The 13104-nt window shown below is 37.2% G+C and overlaps 1 protein-coding gene across 4 annotated transcripts in view; it reads right to left on the bottom strand.

The window, feature by feature from the left end:
• Positions 1–13104, bottom strand: part of OXR1 (oxidation resistance 1) — a 490658-nt gene that overhangs the window by 289905 nt on the left and 187649 nt on the right.

Genomic DNA, 13104 nt, shown 5'->3' with positions numbered 1-13104 from the left:
TAAACTCACCTTCTTCAATGAGGTCTACAGACCTGTCTGACCAACTTCTTTATTACTGCAACCTGATTTTACCCTTGTCACTCCAGATGCCTATTTCAGGCTTTACCAACATACCGTAAGATATATCTGTTGCCTGTTTCTGAATATCACTTTTGTTTTAACCTTTCTACAGGTGGGAACACCAAAGGAGACCTTGAGGATCCCTAATTTACACAACTCATGATACTGACACTGTTAATCACAAGCTGCCCATTTACTTGACTAAATTGTACTGCTTACTCAAAACCTGTTACTTTCTGTTAACCCTAGCCAAGCATTCAAGTCTACTAACAGCCAATACATTTGTTCCTTTATATTTCTATAGCTGCAGCAGAAATTAATTGAGCTATAAGCCAATACTGTACATGCTCTTGTATGTATAACTGTGCTCTCACAGCTCCTGCCATCCCAATTTAAGTATTCTAGCTCAGCTCATTTCTGGCCAATTGGATCAGAAGTAGACACATGGCCCAGGACAAATCAAGTGAAGAGTTTCTTCAGTGAAATGTCAACATAGATTCAGGGAAGATATATAACCATTCTCATGCATTCAGACTGGGAAATTACGTAAAGTGGAGCTGAAGAACTTCTGGTTGGCCATAGATTACCAAAGCAGAGCAAGTCTATAGGCAAGAAGGGAGGGAGGGAAGGAGGAAGAGAAAGACAGTATGAATACAAATGAATCCCTTGGTTCCTGATAGCTTTCTGTTGACTTTGGTTATCATGTTCACAGAAGACTTCTCTGAGGTGTTAACATTTGAGTGAATATGTAATTATTAGAAGATAGCTATACATATACTACACACACACACAACAACAACAACAAACAAACAAACAATGACCACAACAACACTTCAGGATGAGTAAGTATTCTAGGCAAAAGGAATATGCAGTCAGTTTCTTATGGTGACTGACTACCTTTCTGCCCTTGATTTTCATGAGCTATCCTCCTTACGATAAATTCTTTGTTGTTTCAACTAACTTCAATATATTTTTGTCTCTCATGATGAAATAATCCCTAAAATGTACTCTCTCGGCTCAAGCTCTGCAAACATTATTAGACTCTCTGTGTTCTTCCTTGTCCAACTACAATCCGTTCCACAATCCAAGCCACAAGGAGCCAGTGTAGCCCATATTAACCATATATCCAAATATATCACACCATAATTTAAAACTTTCAGTGACAAACAAAATTCCTTACCATGACTTCCCCAAAGATACTACCTGACCATCCCCTTGACTACTGCTTTTTCTCCACGGCCTCTTAATCTTGCCCTTGTTCACCCTCTTTCCACCACGTTGACATACTTGTTCTCCTTCAAACATACCCAGCTTACTTCTGCTTTACAGTCTTTGACTATGTATTCCTTTGGCCTAGAATACTTACTCATCCTGAAGTGTTGTTGTTTTGTGTGTGTGTGTGTGGGTGTAGTATATGTATAGCTATCTTCTAATAATCACATATTTGCTCAGATGTTAGCGCCTCAGAGAAGTCTTCTGGGAACATGATAACTAAAGTAAAAATTGTTTAGTTTTCTTCACAGCACTTGTGACTTTCTGATCTTATTTACTGTTTGCATGTCTGTTTCCTTACTATACTCATTAAAATGTAAGCTCCTTGAGGGTGAAGACCTTGTTGGTCTTGTCCATGGCTGTTCTCTCCAAGACCTAGAATGGGGGCTGGTGTTGGACAAATATTTGTCATTAAATAGATAAAGAATGAATAAATACACAATGCTACTTATCTTCCTGTCTCATTCCCACAATCATTACCACCACAGACTAATGGATCAAAAATTTATCCATCCATCTCCATCTCTGTCACTCTCTTTCTCGCTCTAAACATACTTTTCCCTCATACTTTAACCTAATTTAAATTTTAATCACTCAGGCCATTTGGGATTAATATCTAAACACAAAGAAATAATTAGCAAAATGTTACTATTTGCCATTGGTAGCTGTACTATTTGGATACTTGAAATTATGGTTTTACTAATTTGTCAACATTGTCTCTAAGAAAGATTAGATTCTTGAAGCTCAGAAATAAAAGAATCCAGTGGGAAGAGATATCCTCCATGGATGTCTTGTGCTCCTACACATCTCATTAGGAGTGCAAAGCATGTAAGTAAGGCCTTAGCTTTTCTTTCCCTGGCCACTTCTCAGAGTGTATTTGCCATGAACAATCTTGATTAATGAGATAATGTCACCCTTCCAGACAAAGAGCATATTTACTTACTGCTTACAATAAAATGAGTGGATTTCTAAAGCTCAATATTCTTTTGTAAGTATAGCTTCCATCAGGATCATCCCCGTGAGATATGGAGACCAGAAGCAAGGACTTAGGCTGAGGGTCATCCTGCCTATCAAGCCACCAGTAATAAAGCTCTTTGTGGTCATCCATGAAGCAGTGACAGGCTAACTTGCAAATAGGGTAAAAGCAACTTTGAGACCCGATGAATCCCACTACTATATTTGTTAGCAAGTATTCAACTTCAGTCAATATAGTCAAAGAATACAGCTTACATCACCAAGACTAGCCCTGAAAATATTAGTACAAACAAGCCCACTCTTCATGAACATGATAATAATTGTTTGTTGTTTGCTAAACTAGACAGAATGAAGGAAGCAAGTGAAAAGTGGATTTCAGCTGGTGACCTGACCTTAGACGTCTTGGTCATCTCATCTCTCAACAGTGGATGAAATGCTCTAGAAGGTAGTTTGGAAGTGAAAAAAATGTCAGGCTTTGGGAACAGACTTGGGCTAAAAACTTGAAATTATCACTAGGAGCAACTTTCTTTAACTAAAAATTGGAAAGGATACTCCTTAGTTTATAGTGTTGTGGAATAAAGATGCAAATATGAAATACCAAGTACTATATCAGGTATGTTGTAAGTAATCAATAAGTATCATCATTTATCAGCTGTACAATATCAAATAAAAATATCTATTAGCCATCAATAGTATATTTTAATATGCTTAATCAGGGTTGTATTTTGCATATATTTACATGTATTCAATATCCATTATGAGGATATTGTCTGTATACAGAAAAATGACATCTGTTGAGGCTCTTCCATGATGCAACACTGTGGTATGTGTTTTCCAGTATAACTAAATTGTATGATGCAAACTGTAGATCTTCTTCGTGGCAGGCCTTGAGCCTTTCATCATCATTCTATTTCTACATTTATACTTATTATAAAAATGTATTTCCTCTAGGAGGGAAGTCAACAAATGTAAACTGAATTGGAAATACATTACATTCTTATAAATTAAGTTTATAAGATGTAAACTCTTGAATTGAGAGCAAAAAATCAAAAGATAACCATGTAATTTCTAAGTTAAAGGTTTAACTTCTGAAGAATAATCACGAGCATGATCAAACTACACTAGTTTAATGTAAACTATTAGGGATAAAAGAATTGGCATTGAAAAAGAAGTCCCTCTTGTCTGCCACACTCTCCCCACAAAAAAAAAAAGTGACTCTGGGTGGTATAATCCATATTTCAAAACAATAATATTAATTTTTCCTTTCTACTTCTATAATATTTTCTAAGATTATACTATGAACACTGAATTTCATGAAACAATGACAAATGTTCATCTTTTTATTAAATTCAGAAATCATGTAAATTAAGATTTTAAGTGTCTAACGTGTTGCTGTACACAGGATGCAAAAACTTATAAGACTCAATTGAGGACCAAATGGTATAGTAAGGAAAACAGATATATCAAGCACAAAATATGTGGACTATTAGAAGTTTATACAAGGTATAGAAGTAGGTCAGTAGAGACATTGATGAATACTCTTTGGACAGTGATATTAGAGAAGGCTTCTTAGAGAAGATAATGTCTGAGTCAGTCTCATTTGCAAATGAATAAATTTGAGACTTACAGTAAGTGGTTGAATCATACATCCCATGGCTAGTTCATGGAATACTGAAGAATAGAAACCAATCTCAGAATTCTCCCTTGGATAAAGTATTATAATAGTATCCTGCCATTATGTTCAAGTTGGTGAAGTTATCCACTCTAAATCTAGTAATATAAGAGAAAGGATGTTGACAGGTCATGATGTTTCTCATATTGCTAATGCCAGCTCTAGTCTTCTAGTTACTGAAAACAAAAACCCTGGTATCATTCCTGTTCTTTCTCTTTTTCTTACACTCCACATCTGGTCCCTCATCAAATTTTGCAGCGTATACTTTCAAAATTTATCAATAATTTGACTACTTCTCATCCTCCCATTACCATTACTGTAGCCCAAGTCAACAGCATCTCTTACCTGGTCTCTCTGCTTTGCCTTAGTCTACTCTTAAAACAGCATCTAAAATGATCATGTTAACATGTAAATCTGATCATATCACTCTTCTGTTCAGTAACTCTAGTGGCTTCCCATCTCAATCAGTGTTAAAGCGAAAGTCTCTGCAATGAACTACAAGGCTGTACATGGTTTGACCTCTTATTGCCTCTCTGACCTCAACTCCTATTACTCCTCCACCCCTCCTGCCACCTTGATAACACCACTTCAAACACATTGTCCTCTTCATTGTTCTTCAAGCACATCAGGCATGCCCCCACTTCAGGCCTTTGTACCTACGTTCCTTCCACTGGGAATGTTCATCTCCCAGACATCCACAGCTAACTCCCTCACTTCCTTCCAGTATCGATCCCAAATCACCTTCACATTGAGGCTTTCCATGGCCAATCATTTAAAATGTCACCCCACCCAACATTTTACATCCCCCTTCCGTTTTTTATTTTTCTCCTTAATACTGAAAATTATTTAACATACTCTATATATTAAGGTATCTTGCTTATCTCCCCTTTCCTCCTGGAATGAGGGCAGGAACTTTGATCAAACTGTTTTCCTTACTACTTTATCCCTAGTACCTAGCATATAGTAACTACTCAATAAATGCTCATTGAATGAATGAATGAGTATAAATGTAGTGACAGCAGAGAAGAGGCCCATCCTCAGTGATACAGAACAAGGAACAGATAAGAGATGACAGTCCATGGTTATTGTGTAATGAAGCCTGAGATATGCTTTGTGCTCAATAAATACTCATCAAATAAATGAACGTTTTTTAAAAATATTTCTTCCAGCTACAGGATAAGTAAGATTTGCCACTCAACAACTATGAAGTCAATAACAGAAAAGGCAGATGGATTGACTGCTAAGAGTCTGTCTCACTGCTACTTCTACTGCACTAGTGCCAAGCAACCTGGGGATATCTCCTAAGGATAGCTGTGATAGGCTGACATTTGTCACGTCGAAAGCTCCTGCACTTAAGGAAGAAGAGAAAAAAAATACCATAATAGAAGGCAGGAAATGAATAGTTTCTTCTTTATGTCTTTGTTTCAATTTTTGCATTTTTTAATGCCAAAAAATTGTCACGGGGGCAATAAGCCTCTTCTCACAGATGCACATATCTAATTAATTAATATTTTCAGTCTAGGAATAGACAACTTGGATTTCCTTCCTCATAGCTTGACTTCACTCCATTAACTATGGTATCAGTTTTCTCATCATAAAATAAGAATAAAAATATCTCCATCACAAGATGTTTTGAGGATTAGTGCAATATTGGGCTTGAAAATGTTTTTAAAGCATAACTGCTATTATTATTCCAAAGGAAATATTTGTGGAATACAGTATATTTCTATGAAGATTCTGGGTTCAGGTCAGTAGGCTACAATAAGACAAAACTATGAGAATATAATCAGAGATTTTAAGAAATTCATAGGCTAAAAGAAAATTAATAAATAAGTAACAGAAAAAAATAGGTAAGTTCACTTAACTGTAGAGATAAATAGATGAGGCCCTATAACTGTATTCTGCAATTGGAAGGATCTGTAGTTTTGAGTGAAATCAATTATGTATCTATGAAGAAACTGAGGCTCTGAGCAATAATTGACTCTGTACTACACAGATAAGTCAGGCTTAGAGCTCAGGTTTTCCTATTTCTAAATCAGGATTCTATAATATAGCCAAAAAGCAATTATTGAGCTTTTCCTAAATGCCAGTGTTGTCCTAAGCACTTTATATGAGTAACAATATGAGGCTGCTACTCTTAGAATCCTTACTTCATGGATAGGCTTGTTTAGACAAAGATCAGATATGTAATTGAGCAAGGTTGCACAGCAGGTAAGTGGCTAAACTAGGATTTGAATCAAGACAGACTGATACAGCCTCGCTGTGCTCCCAACATCTATGCCACTTCTCTAAGCAGAGATACATTGCTCAGCCTTCCATCATGTATTCTCATCATACAAAATTAGGTCCTGGGGTGAAAAAAATCTTAGCATAATGATTCAGGAACTCCAAAGGGCCAAAGAACATAAATAGACATGAAGTATATTTGAGTTATTAACATTTTATTAAGGGGAGATTATGAAAAACATGTCTAAGAACTCTTCTTATTTGAGAGGCGTGCACAATTATTAACATGTTGAGAAATACTGCCTTCAATTGATACCTGACTTAACAGAGAAAAACTAAATGTTTATGCATTACATTGAAAATGGATTCAATAAACCCCCCCCCCATTAAATCTCTTCTTAACTCCACTTAGAATACTATTATAGTTGAAGGTCACATGAAAGAGTCATTTAAGTAAGGAGAGCATCGAGCTTTATTAAGGCTGACAACCAGCCTCTCTCCCAACAATTTTTTCTGTGTTCTCCTTGGCTTGCTGTTCTGTTTCTCCAAAGTGTATAAAATATGGGCTTAGGGAAACAGGTATTCACTCAAAAGAGTGAGGTGACTTATGGGTCAACCATTTGCTGGTTGATATTGATAGATCATTTTAAACCCTCTGAACCTCAGATCTCTCACCTATAAAATGGAAATAATAAACAATTAGGTGTAATAGATAAAGAATTATAAAAATGTTAGGTATTGTTATTATTGGAAAGAATGTAGGTGGTTTCACTTACTACTACTGAACTACAGAAATAATTTAAGTGTACTTATCTATACTGTCCCCACTGATCCTTCCTCAAGATATGGTGGGTTGATCATTATTTGTTCTCTTGAACACAGGAGAAAAAATGTGGTTCAGGGAAGTGAATGCATCTCCCAAGGTCACAAAATTAGCAACTATCAGAACCAGGTCTTCTAACTCCTGATGCAGTGCTTTCTGGCAAATGTTTCTGTTTATTGCACATTATCAATAGGTAAAATTTTGTTGACTTTTGAATATATTAATTAGTTTTAGGAAAACAAAATAAATGATGATGCTGAGAAAAGTAGGAAATGTCTTCACCATGATAATGTTTCTGCTGACTGATTCATTCTTCAGAGGCTCTTATTTGACTTTTAAATAGCTTATCCAAGGTCTTGTGTTGCATTTACTATTCATTCAAAGAAGCAAAGTGTTTTCCCAAAGTTCACCCAGGAATTGATGAGTATATGAATGGGTAATGATTTAAACAGAGGTGAAAAAACAAACTAACATATTCAATGCAGAAAGAGCAATTAAGAGGAACAACATATTATCTCATTTATACATCTGTGCGCTGCCTGAAGCATAACAATCAGGTAAACCTTGTAACTTTTAAAGTTTAATAAAAACTATTATAGGAATGTGAATACATAAATCTGGGAAATCTAACTTAAGTTCTCTAAATGTTTTTAATTCTGCTAAATTATTTGCAGAGGTAGGATTTTCTGGGACAGATTATTATCCTTTTCCATAACTTCTTTAATGTAAGACATACAAAACAGACCAACAAACCAATAAACCAACAAAAACCAGTCTGTAAGGTCACCCATCATCTTAAACATATTAGAAAAAGAAGACATTAATACAAATGACTAAAATTAAATACAAAATGGAAATAAATCCATTAGTAATCCAAGTCCCTTTAAAGTGAGTCAGTGTCCTTTTCTCTAAACATAGTTTCAAAAATGCAAGTTCATGTTGTATCTTTAGGTGTTTTAATTTGAATGTTTCTTATAGATGATAATGAATAACCTGTGGTATTAGTCACATCTGATTCACACTCATTAATGAGTAATTTCCTTTGGTGCAATACAAACACTCATTCCTTATATTTTTGTGACACTGCGCGTATTATCTGTTCCGATCTGCACAACAATCTACAGGTGACAAGACAGGTAATATTATTGTCAATTTACAAATAAAGAAACTGAGAATCAACAGGAATCCTGTATTTCCAGGCTTAAAATAGTTTTAAAGGCCATGTATTTAAACTGCATTCCCAATGCTTGATTCCTCTCCAAAATTCCTTTATTTATTTATTTTTATTTTTGAGACAGTCTCACTCTATTGCCTAGGCTGGAATGCAGTGGCATGATCTCTGCTCACTGCAACCTTCACCTCCTGGGTTCAAGTGATTCTCCTGCCTCCTGAGTAGCTGGGATTACAGGTACACACCACTATGGCCGGCTAAGTTTTGTATTTTTGTAGAGATGCGGTTTCACCATGTTGGCCAGGCTGGTCTCGAACTCCTGACCTCAACTGATCCACCTACCTCAGCCTCCTAAAGTGCTGGGATTATAGGCATGAGCCACTGAGCCTGGCGAATTCCTCTCTAGAATTCTTTTATATTTAAGTACATCTAAGGAAAGAGAACTCACCATTTCCCAGGGGAGACTACTCTTACTCTAGCCAGATCTGAATTTGAGAAAATTTTTCTTCATAGTAGCTAAAATCCATTCCCATAATCTCAAACCACTAGCCCTAATTTGCTTTTGAGGCCATACAGGACAAATGTAACTGCTCTTGAATAAACAGATACACAAATACACATGCTTTGCTATTATGTCCCCCTAGTGTTCTTTCCTTCAGGCTAAACATCTGCTTGTTCAGCTCTTCATGTCTTAAATATATATAAATATAAAATATATAACTAACAGATTTTAATTTAATATACACGTGCCCATTAACTTACTTGCACTTTATATATAACTTATAATATAGAAATATATCATCCAATTATATGTAATTACATATGTATATAAATAGCTGTAAAACATCCTTTTCATATTAGTCTATGGTTGGCTCATCCATCAGTCATCTGTCTTAGACCAGTGTACATGGCTAGTACATTCTCAGTACAGGGAACAATTTTGCCTTACAGAAAGTCTTTTCCTTAATGAGAGACATGTTAAGGAGAACATGCCCAGAATTTTTGAAACATACCATCAGATGAATGCTTATTGACTTACTTTTATAAAATGACAATATTCTACAAATTGTTTCACCAGCAGTGAACCTGGTTTTGCCCAGGCATGAGGCACAGCCACTTTTAGAGACTTTTAAGCCCCTAGCCACCATTAGAGCTGCTTCTGAAACCAAGGCATCACTTTACTTGGTGCAAATACTTTCCAAGTACCAAGCAATGGAATAGTAGGAAGAAGAACACAGGTCTTTGTGTCTCATTAGAATCCACCTCATTGTCTTCTGTGCAGTCCTTAGATAATTGGAAGCAGAATATAAGGTATTGTGAGTCATGTTTCTCATACATAAAAAGATGAAGGCACTTAATCCTGTGCATGGAAACTGACAATGGCAGCTTTTAAAGGATAGGGCAGATTCCGATGGTGTAATCAAAGTCTTTACAGATATTTCTAGGTGTAAAGAGATTCTCGGTGATCTATTCTTGGGTAGCTGTCAACTTAGAAGTCAGTGATTGAGAGCAATGGTGTTAAAAGTAAATTTAACATGAGTAGCAAGTGACAAACTGAAATTCCTAAGGCTAGGACCATCTCTGCCTTGTCAACTATTGCATCTCTTGTACCTAGCACAGTGCTTCCACAAAGCAGGCACTCAAAAAACATTTTATTTTAAAACAAGTAAATGAATTAATGAATAAGTGACTGTGAGGAGTTGACATTCAACAGTCCACTCTACACCCAGAGCAAGAGAAATGTATGGATGCTCCATCTCCCCTTGATTGTAGCATGTGCTGGCTTGTGATACCTAATGAAAAATGAGAGTTAACCATGTATCATCTTTCTGACAGCCTTTAGTATAAGGAGTGTCTTTTATGAAATTAGTGAATAAGTACACAGTGTGGCAGCTGATGCAATAGGAAGCACCAGAAATTTATAAATGAGGCTATATCATGACAGACATATTAAGCAAAAGGAACAACAGATATGCTGTGTCCTGGGCTTTTTAAGATTTGGGACTGCCTTCCTTCTAATGAAGAGCTCCTGTGTAGAACAGATAATGGTTAGCTTATTGTAGATGGGGACAGGAATAAAGAAGATTTTTCCTAACCTGTGTTAGAAGCTAGATAGTTAGAAGGAAGTAACTATTTTCTTTCAGATAAGAGTATGCTAGCTTTGTTTATAGGTAATGTGCTTGTTTTAGTCTGCTTTGTATTGCTATAATGGAAAAATACAGACTGGATATTTAATAAAAAAATAAATTTATTCCTCACAGTTCTGGAGGCTGGGAAGTCTAATAATCACAGTGCCAGCATCTTACGAGGGCCTTCTTGCTGTGTCATACCATGGCAGAAAGCAGAAGGAGAAGACAACATAAGAGAGGGCAGGGAAGGGGGCCAAACTCACCCTTTCATCAGGCACCCAATAATGCAATAACTAGCCCACTCCCCAATAACAGCATTAATTCTTTAATAAGAGGTGATGTAACCACGTCTTACTAGGCCCTATCTCCCAACACTTGCATTGGGGATTAAGTTTCCAACACATGAACTTTGGGGGCTATGTTCAAACCACGGAATTCTACCCCAGGCTCCCCAAATTTATGTCCTTCTAACAGTGCAAAATACATTCATTCCATCCCAGCAGTCCCAAAAGTCTTAACTCATTCCAACATCAACTCAAAAGTCCAAAGTCCAGAGTCTCATCTAAATCAGATATGGCTGAGACTCAAGGCATAATTCATCCTGAGATAAATTTCTCTCTACCAATGAGCCTGTGAAGTCAGCAAATTACCTGCTTCCAAAAAACAATGACAGGACAGGTATAGGGTATACATTCTCATTTTAAAAGGGAGGACTAAGCAAGAAGAAAGGGCTAACTGGTCCCAAGTAAGTCCAAAACCTAATAGGGAAAACAACATTGCCTGATAGTTCCAGAATTAACCTGGGCATACTGAGGCAGGCATTGGGCTCCCAAGGCCTCAGGCAGTCCCACCCCTGTGGGACTGCTGGGCTCAGTCCACCCAGCAGCTCTCCTGGGTTAGAGTCTCATGCCTCCAGTTCTCCCAGGCTGATGCTGCAAGCTGGTAGTTCTACAGTTCTGAGATCTTGGAAGTGGCCCCACTTTCATGGCTCCACTAGGTATTGCTTTAATGGGGGATCTCTGCAATAACTCTACTCCTGTGAGAAATCTCTTCCTGGGCCCCTAGGCTATCCACAACAGTCCTTGAAATCTTGGTGGAGGAAGCCAAACTTCCACAGCTCTTGTAATCTGCATGTCTGTAGAATTAGCACCATGTGGACACCCACCAGGGTTTACAGCTTGTACCTTCCAGAGCAGCAGGTTGAGCCACATCTAGGCCCAACTGAGCCACAGTTGGGGCAGCCAAGGAGCACTGCACCAGAATGCAGGGAGCAGAGTCCCATGGCAGACCTGGGCAGCAAATATCGAGCTTTTAAGGGAACCTCTCTGGAAATCTGGCCCTCAAGTTCCTAGCTTGCCTCGAAAATCTTTGAAATGCCTTTGGGGTCATTCACTCATTATCTTGATAAATAGAACTTGGCTTCCTTCTATCCATATTAATCTCTTTAGTGATCAGTTGCTTGGTCAGACCCTTAGAATTCTCTCCTGAACATGCTTTTTATTTTTTATGTGGCCAGGCTGAGAGTTTTCCAAATTTTTCTGTTCTTCTTATTTTTTAGCTATAAACTCAGTCTTTAAATCATTTCTCTCCACTCGAATTTTACTATAACTAGTTAAAAGCAGCTACACAGCTCTGTCAAAATTTTACTTAAAAATTTTCTTCCACCAGATATCCTAGTTTATTGCTCTTCAATTCTGTCTTCCATATAGTCCTCAGGCATGGACACAATTCAGCCAACTTCTTTGCCATTTTGTAAGAAGGATGGCCTTTCCTTCAATTCCCAATACCTTGTTCTACATTTCTAATTGAGAGCTCATCAGAACGGCATTTACTGTCTATATTTCTACCAACATTCTGAGACCAACCACTTAAATAATCCCTAAGAAGATTTTGGGTTTCCCTACAGCTCCTGTCTTCTATGCCTTCATCAAAATTGTCTTTAATGCTCCATTTACAGTTATCTAGCCTTTTCTAGCCTGCTCCTCCGAATTCTTCCAGCCTCTATTTGCTACACAGTTCCAAAGCTGCCTCCACATTTTCAGGTAGTTACGATGGCACAGCCCCACCTCTTGGTACCAATTTTCTGTCTTAGTCTGGCTTTTGTTGCTATAAGAGAATAACACAGTCTGGGTAATTTAAAGAGGAAATACATTTATTTCTCAAAGTTCTGGAGACTAGAAAGTCCAACATCAAGGTGCCAGCATCTTGTGAGGGCCTTCCTGCTGCATCATCCCATAACAGAAGGTAGAATGTAAAGAAAACATTAGAGAGGGCAGGGAAAGGGACCAAAATCATCTTTTTATCAGAAAACTATCCCAAGACAACTAACTAACCCACTTCTGGGACAACAGCCTTAATCTTTTAATAAAAGGTGACCTAATCCAAAGTAATTATTTTGCACACCAGTGAATCCCAGTACCTAGCATAGTGATTGGCACACTGACTGGCACATTGGAGGTATTTATCAAATGTCTTTAATAGATAAGTAGGCATTCAACTAATAAATTCTAGCTTAAGAAATGGAGAACTACTAAAAATTTTGATGAGAACTGTCTAAACAATAATGCCACTCAGATGGCTTAGCCACTTAATTAAAGGTCAATTTGATGAAGTGTTATTATGTACAACGCATATAATAAATGCAACTGGAATTTACAGGAAGAACACACACACATACAACACACACAAACACATGCACACACATGTTTCTTTATTTGGTCTCCTGGATTCCTGAGTCTCCATTCATCTATCATTCCTTTGTTTGACATGGGACTTA

Source organism: Pongo abelii, chromosome 7, assembly GCF_028885655.2.
Source record: "Pongo abelii isolate AG06213 chromosome 7, NHGRI_mPonAbe1-v2.0_pri, whole genome shotgun sequence".
Classification (NCBI taxonomy): Eukaryota; Metazoa; Chordata; class Mammalia; order Primates; family Hominidae; genus Pongo; species Pongo abelii.
This window is presented reverse-complemented; position numbering and strand designations above follow the sequence as displayed.